Here is an 8,023-nt window from a genome sequence, read left to right as displayed (position 1 = left end):
TCTTTCTCTCTCTTTCTCTTCTTTCTTTCTCTTCTTCTTTCTTCTCTCTTTCTTTCTCTTCTCTCTTTCTCTCTCTTTCTTTCTCTTCTCTCTTCTCTCTTCTCTTTCTTTCTCTTTCTTCTCTCTTTCTCTCTTTCTTTCTCTCTTTCTTCTCTCTCTTTCTTTCTCTTTCTCTCTCTCTTTCTCTCTTCCTTCCTCTTCCTTCCTCTTCCTTCTCCTTCCTTCCTTCCTTCCTTCCTTCCTTCGCTTCCGATATAGAGATATAGATATAGATATAGATATAGATATAGATATAGATATAGATATAGATATAGATATAGATATAGATATAGATATAGATGAGAAGAAGCATTTGAAAAAAGAGAAGAAGAAAACAGGAGGAGGAAATCAAATAAAAGAGAAGGGGAGAAGTGAAGAATAAAAGGAAAGGTGAACAGAGGAAAGAAGGGCAGGGCAGGGGAGGAGAGGATTCTATGGATTGGTGGTCATAGAGCTGTTGGGTAGAAGGTTGGACTTGATGATCTCGAGGTTCTTTACCAACCTCAGTGACTGTGATTCCCCTCATGACACAAGAGCTGTGTTGTACCTCCCAACACTCCACTTCTCCAAGCAGACAGCCCCTGAGGATGGTGTCATTCAAATCCCTCCAGCAGGAAGCACCTCATGGGAAAAGTACAGCAACAAAAATGTTGCAGATTAAACCCAAAGCTCTCTCCAGGAACAATGCTGCTTGGCTCCAGCCTCATTTAAGTTCTGGTCTCCAGCTTTGTGCTGGGCAGAATTTGCCAAGACCAGGCTGGATGAGGCTTTGAGCAACCTGGGCTAATGGGAGACCTCACCTGGAATATTGCATCCAGCTCTGGGCTCCCCAGTTCAGGAGGGACAGGGGATCTGCTGGAGAGAGTCCAAGGGAGGGTTCCAAGGATGAGGAAGAGACTGGAGACTGCCTGGGGAGGAGAGGCTGAGAGCCCTGGGGATGTTCAGTCTGGAGAGGAGAAGGCTGAGAGGGATCTGATCAACGTCTATCAATAGCTGAGGCTGGGGGTCAGGAAGGAAGGGACAGGGCCAGGCTCTGCTCAGCTGCACCCTGGGATAGGACAAGAGGCAATGGATGGAAAGTGCAGCCCAGGAGGTTCCAGCTCAGCAGGAGGAGGAACTTCTGCCCTGGGAGGCTCGCAGAAGCCTGGAGCAGGCTGCCCAGAGAGGTTGTGGAGTGTCCTTGTCTGGAGCCTTTGCAGCCCTGTCTGGATGTGTTCCTGTGTGCCCTGTGCTGGGGGTCTCTGCTCCTGCTCTGGCAGGGGACTGGCACTGGAAGCTCTCCAGAGGTCCTTTCCAACCCCTGACATCCTGTGATCCTGTGTGATCCTGTGTGCATGCCCAGGGAACAAGATGAATCTTGAAGGTCTCTTCCATCTGAGGCTGATTCTGTGCATAGCTGATGCCTGAATGATGTGAACTAACAAGGATGTGAGCAATGGCAACCTGTTAGCTGAGATGCATGCCCTGCACAGGCAGGGAAACTAATTCAGCCTGATTTCATCTTGACAGCAAGCAGCTGTGCTGCTCAAAAGCCACCAGCTAAGCTGCTGTGCCCAGGGAAGTACATTAGACACTTCCCAGCCCTCAGATACCTCTCAGCCCTTAGATAACTCCCAGCCCATGGAGAGTGTGTAAAGAGGGTGGCTTCCTCCTGCCTTCATGCCTGGAGGACAGCAGATTGCTGCAGGGGCTGCCTTCAGCAAAAGCAGCAATGAGGAAGCTCTGAGCGCCGCTGGTGATGCAGACAAACTCACCTGAGGTTTCCACCCAGCAGCTTCACAGCCCACAGCAACTGAGAATCATCTCACAGGCCATGGTGGACCCCACAAGCACTTCCTTTCCACACACCACCCCCCTCTCCCCCCAAAGAACCCCACCCAAACCCAACCTGCAATCCATGTGCTGGAAATGTCCCTGGCTTGAGGCATGCAGAGATTTTGCAGCCTTCTTTCCAGGACAGGTGAGGGAAGCAACACTGAAGGGAGTGAGTTTTCCAAACAAAAGACAGAATCAGGCAACTGTTTGGGTTGGAAAAGCCCTCAGAGATCACCCAGTCCAGCCAGCAACCCAACCCCCACCATGGCCACCAAACCATGGCCCCAGGTGCCATGGCCACAGGTTCCTTGAACACCTCCAGGCATGGGGACTCCACCAGCTCACTGGGCAGCCTCTGCCAGTCCCTGACCACTCATTGCAGCAAAGAAACTTTTCCTCATCCCCAACCTAGCCCTCCCCTGGCACAGTTTCAGGCCAGTTCCTCTCTTTCCATCATCTGAATGCAGGGAGCAGAGCCCAAATCCCAGGTCACTGCAGCCTCCTCTCAGGAGCTGTAGAGAGCAAGGAGGTCTCCCTCAGCCTCCTCTTCCCCACACTGAAGACCTCCAGCTCACTCAGACCTTTTCTTCAGACCCTTCCCCAGCTTTGTTGCTGGTGCCAATATAGCACTTGGGGACCAGCAATGTGCTCTGGTGGCCAAGAAGGACAAGAGCAGCCTGGGGGGGATTAGAAGGGCAGAGAGGTTCTTCTCCCCCCTCTGCTCTGCCCCTGCTGAGCGCCACAGCTGGAATCTTGTGTCCAGTTCTGGGCCCCTCAGCTCAAGAAGGAGCTCAGGGAAGTGCTGGAGAGAGTCCAGCACAGAGGCACAGAGATGCTGGAGGGCAGTGGAAGATCTTCCTCAGGAGGAGAGCCTGAGGGAGCTGAGGGCTCTGGAGCTTGGAGAGGAGGAGCCTGAGAGGGTGAGCTCCTTGCTGGGGCTAAAGCTGTGCAGGGGCAGTGCCCAGAGGCTGGAGCCAGGCTCTGCTGGGTGCTGCCCATTGCCAGCCCAAGGGGAAGTGGTGGAAGCTGAGGCAGAGGAAGTGCCATGGGAACAGGAGGAAGGATTTCTTCCCTGTGAGGGTGCCAGAGGCCTGGAGCAGGCTGCCCAGGGGGGTTGTGGAGTCTCCTTGTCTGGAGCTATTCCAACCCCACCTGGAAGTGTTCTGTGTGAGCTGCTCTGGGTGCCCCTGCTCTGGCAGGGGGTTGGAGTGGATGAGCTCTGGAGCTCCCTTCCAGCCCCTAACCCTCTGTGATTCTGTGGCCATGGTGGTGTTGGGTTGATGCTTGGACTCTATGGTCTTGGAGACCTTTTCCAACCCAAACTGTTCTCTGATTCCCTGAGTCTGGGCAAACACTGAAAGCAGCCAGGGTCTGGGAGGCTCTGATCAGTAATCCTTGCTCCCTCCTCATCCCTTGGACCCCAGCAGCAGTTTCAATGCAGCACTTCGCAAGCCAGCTTAAAATCTGTAGATAATAAGACACAAAGAGAGTTTGGGGTTTGTTTTGTTGTTTTTTTTTTTCTTGGGGGGGGGGAGGAGGAGGGGGTCTTTTATTTCTTTCCCTCTGTGTATCTGCAGTGGGAAGAACCCTCTGGGTGCTTGCAAGAGATTTATTGGCAAAGCAAAGATCTTTAAAGGGGGGGGGGGGGTGTGGGGGGAATGGAAAAACCCCAACCCAGCACAAACCAGGGAACACTTTTGTGATTCCTTGGCTCTTAATGATTCTCCTCATAACCCCCCCTCCCATTTTTATCTTGCTCATTACCAAACTGCAGCTGAATACCCAGCAGCTTAGGAATGCTCCTAGGGGGGGTTTAGGTTTTTGTTTGTTTCTCTGTTGTTTTTTTTGTTGCTGTGTTTTGGAGGTTTGTTTTTGGGTGGTTATTTTTTGGACCATTTTGCTGGGAAGTAAAAAAAATAAAAACCCCAACAAAAACCCCAACAAAGTACAGTGGAAAAAAAAAAACAACACATGAAAGATGGAAAATAAAGGTCTCATGTTTGGATCCAAATTACAGATTTAAGTCTGTGAAATGTGATTACACAGCAACAAGAAGCGATTTGAAGCTCTGTTATTAAGAGAACAGTGTGGAGCCCTGGAAATAAGCATCCAGGAACAACACCAGCAACAGCAGCAGCAAAAATAATACTGAAAAGTTAAAAAAAGAAAGAAAAAAATGGATGCAGCATGGCCAGGTGTCTCTGACAGGTGGCATTGGACAAAGAACACCTAGCAGGTGCTCCTCTCCTCTCCTCTCCTCTCCTCTCCTCTCCTCTCCTCTCCTCTCCTCTCCTCTCCTCTCCTCTCCTCTCCTCTCCTCCTCTCTCTCTCCTCTCCTCTCCTCTCCTCTCCTCTCCTCTCCTCTCCTCTCCTCCTCTCCTCTCCTCTCCTCTCCTCTCCTCTCCTCTCCTCTCTCCTCTCCTCTCCTCTCCTCTCCTCTCCTCTCCTCTCCTCTCCTCCTCTCCTCTCCTCTCCTCTCCTCTCCTCTCCTCTCCTCTCCTCTCCTCCTCTCCTCTCCTCTCCTCTCCTCTCCTCTCCTCTCCTCTCCTCTCCTCTCCTCTCCTCTCCTCTCCTCTCCTCTCTCTCTCCTCTCCCTCTCCTCTCCTCTCCTCAAAACTTCTCCTCTCCCTCTCCATCTCCCTATCCCTATCTTCCCTATTGACAAAATCACATCTCTCCAGATTTCTTCTCCAGGCCCTTCCCAGCTTCCTTGCCCTCCTCTGCCCTGGCTCCAGCACCTCCACAGCTCTCTTGCCTGAGCTGCCCAGCACTGGACACAAGCCTCGAGGTGTGGGCTGCCCAGAGCTGAGTGCCAGGGGACAATCCCCTCCCTCCTACTGCTGGACACAGCATTGCTGATCCCAGCCAGGAGGCCTTTGGCTCTCTTGGCCCCCTGGGCACACTGCTGGCTCCTCTTCAGCTGCTTGGCCATTGGAGCCCCCAGGTGCCTTTGTGCCAGCAGCTTTGCAGCCACACTGCCCCAAGCCTGGAGCCTTGCTGGGGGTTGCTGTGCCCCAAGGGCACTTGGCCTTGGTGAAGCTCCTCCTGGCCATGGATCTAACCTACCCAAGTCCTTCTGCAGAGCCTCCCTGCCCTAGTGCAGATCAGCTCTTCACCCAACTTGGTGTCCTGCTGCCAGCTGACTGCTGACTCTCTGTGTCTTCATCAAGGGTCATCAATGAAGATGTTAAACAGAAGTGGTCCCCACAGTGAGCCTTTAAAAATAAATGGATCAAAAGTGTTGCTCCTGGTGCAACTCCCCTTCCTCTGCCAGCCAAGCACCAAGTACTAGGAATGGGGATTACTATTAAAACACCGTGGAATTTCAGTTTCACCTCAGATATCAGTGGATTAAAGGAGTTGCTCCTGGTGTAAAGGAATTTCAGTTTCCTCTCAGGAATCAATGGATTAAAGGAGTTGCTCCTGGTGTAAGCAATTTCAGTTTCATCTCAGAAATCAATGGATTAAAGGACTTGCTCCTGGTGCAACTTCCCTCCTCTGCAAGCAAAGCACCAAGTACTTAGGCATGGAGTTACTCTTAAATGATTGGAATTTCAGTTTCCATCCCAGAAATGAATGGACTAAAAGAGGTACACCTGGTGTAAGGAATTTCAGTTTCATCTCAGAAATCAATGGACTAAAGGACTTGTTCCTGGTGTAAGGAATTTCAGTTTCATATCACAGATCAATGGACTAAAGGACTTGCTCCTGGTGTAAGGAATTTCAGTTTCATATCACAGATCAATGGACTAAAGGACTTGCTCCTGGTGCAACCTCCCCTTCCTCTGTTAGCCAAGCACCAAGTACTTGGGAATGGAGTTACTGCTTCAGCGGTGGCTGCAAACCACCCTTCCCCTCCCCGCCCCCCTCCAGCCGCCTCCAGCCCCCTCCCCATCCCAAGTTCCGCAGCGAATTGCCATTAGCAGCCAGCTTCAAAGCCTTGAGGTCAAAGAAAAGACAAAACCTAACAAAAGAAATTGATCCTGGTCGGGAGGGGAGGGTGGGGGGAAGCACCTCTGGAATTCTATGAGTCACAGCCACATTCTAGACACCAGCAAGGCTCCCACTCGACCCTCCCCCCCCCGCCCCCCCCGCCCAGCAAATGGCCTCTGAGAGGTACAGCAACAACAACAACAACAAAAAAAAAGGAGGGGGGGGGGGAAGAAAAAGATTTAATTTGTCAACATGTTTACATCATATCTTCAATCACTGTCCAGGCAGTGGCACCCCGAGTGGGGGACGGGGGGCCGGAGACGCCAGGCGCGCTTGAAATGAGCAGACGTGGACTGATTAGAGTTTCAGCCCGGCCTGAATTGTCTCGGACAGCTCAGCAATCAGATTATTAACTCTGATACCAGATACTCTATCTCTTCCCTGGGATTAGCATGAAAATTTTGATATGGATCGATAAGCAATCTTTCCTTTATAAAGAATCTCTGCAGGCTTCATTAATCTGGGTGTATGTTGATGTCAAGGAATTAAGACATCTTGATTACTGCCTGGCTCTCCTCTTCTTAGGGTCCTGGGGAGGAAAAATCTCATAGAAATTTATTAAATAAACTGCTGGGCCCTGCTTAGCTCCAAAGAAAATTGCAGCCTTTGCTCTGCTTCGGCTTGGGGGTTGGCTTGTTGGCTTTTTGTTGTTTGGTTGTTGACGGTTTTCCCCCCTCCCCTTTTCCCTCTTTTGCCTTTAGTGCTCTGCTGTGCTGTGCTGTGCTGATTGAGGCTGTGGGGAGAAGGACACTTCTGGATCAAATATCTTTGCAAGGCTGCACTGAAATAAGGACAGCTCTGGAGCAAATAGATTGTCAAAGCTGCACTAAAATGAGGACACTTCTGGAGCAAATATGTTTTAGAGCTGCGCTGAAATGAGGACACTTCTGGATCTAATAGGTTTGCAAAGCTGCACTAAAATGAGGACACTTCTGGATCAAAGACATCTGCAAAGCTGCACTAAGGACACTTCTGGAGCAAACAAAACTGCATTAAAATAAGGACAGCTCTGGATCAAAGACAATGCAAAACTGCACTAAAATGAGGACACTTCTGGATCAAAGACATCTGCAAAGCTGCATTAAAATAAGGACAATTGTGGATCAAATAGTTTTGTAAAGCTGCACTAAAATGAGGACACTTCTGGATCAAAGACATCTGCAAAGCTGCACTAAGGACTCTTCTGGAGCAAAACAAAACTGCACTAAAATAAGGACAGCTCTAGATCAAAGACATTGCAAAGCTGCACTAAAATAAGGACACTTCTGGATCAAAGACATCTACAAAGCTGCACTGAAATAAGGACAATTCTGGATCAAATATGTTTGCAAAGCTGCACTAAAAATGATAACACTTGTGGATCCAATACATCTGCAAAGCTGCACTGAAATAAGGACACTTCTGCAGCAAACAAAACTGCACTAAAATAAAGACACTCCTGGATCAGATAGTTTGCAAAGCTGCACTAAAATGAGGACACTTCTGGACCAAATATGTTTTAGAACTGCACTGAAAATGAGGACATTTCTGAATCAAACAAAATTGCACTAAAATAAGGACAATTCTGGATCAAAGACATCTGCAAAGCTGCACTAAAATAAGGACAGTTATGGATCAAATAGTTTGGCAAAGCTGCACTAAAATGAGGACACTTCTGGACCAAATATGTTTTAGAACGACACTGAAAATGAGGACATTTCTGAATCAAACAAAACTGCACTAAAATAAGGACACTTCTGCATCAAAGACATCTGCAAAGCTGCACTGAAATAAGGACAATTCTGGATCAAAGACATCTGCAAAGCTGCACTGAAATAAGGACAATTCTGGATCCAATACATCTGCAAAGCTGCACTGAAATAAGGACAACTCTGTATCAAACATGTTTGCAAAGCTGTGCTAAAATGAGATAATTTCTGGATCCAATACATCTGCAAAGCTGCACTGGAATAAGAACACTTCTGGAGCAAACAAAACTGCACTAAAATGAGGACACTTCTGGACCAAATATGGCTTAGAACTCCATTGAAAATGAGGACATTTCTGAATCAAACAAAACTGCACTAAAATAAGGACATTTCTGGATCAAAGGCATTTGCAAAGCTGCACTAAAATGAGGACACTTCTGGGTCAAGTAGATTTGCAAAGCTTCACTAAAATGAGAACACTTCTGGAT

This window comes from Melanerpes formicivorus, unplaced genomic scaffold (assembly GCF_026170545.1).
Source record: "Melanerpes formicivorus ecotype bairdi unplaced genomic scaffold, bMelFor1.0.p_v2 SCAF_122, whole genome shotgun sequence".
Taxonomy (NCBI): domain Eukaryota; kingdom Metazoa; phylum Chordata; class Aves; order Piciformes; family Picidae; genus Melanerpes; species Melanerpes formicivorus.
The sequence above is the reverse complement of the archived record's forward strand: the minus strand, read 5'-3'. Positions refer to the sequence as shown.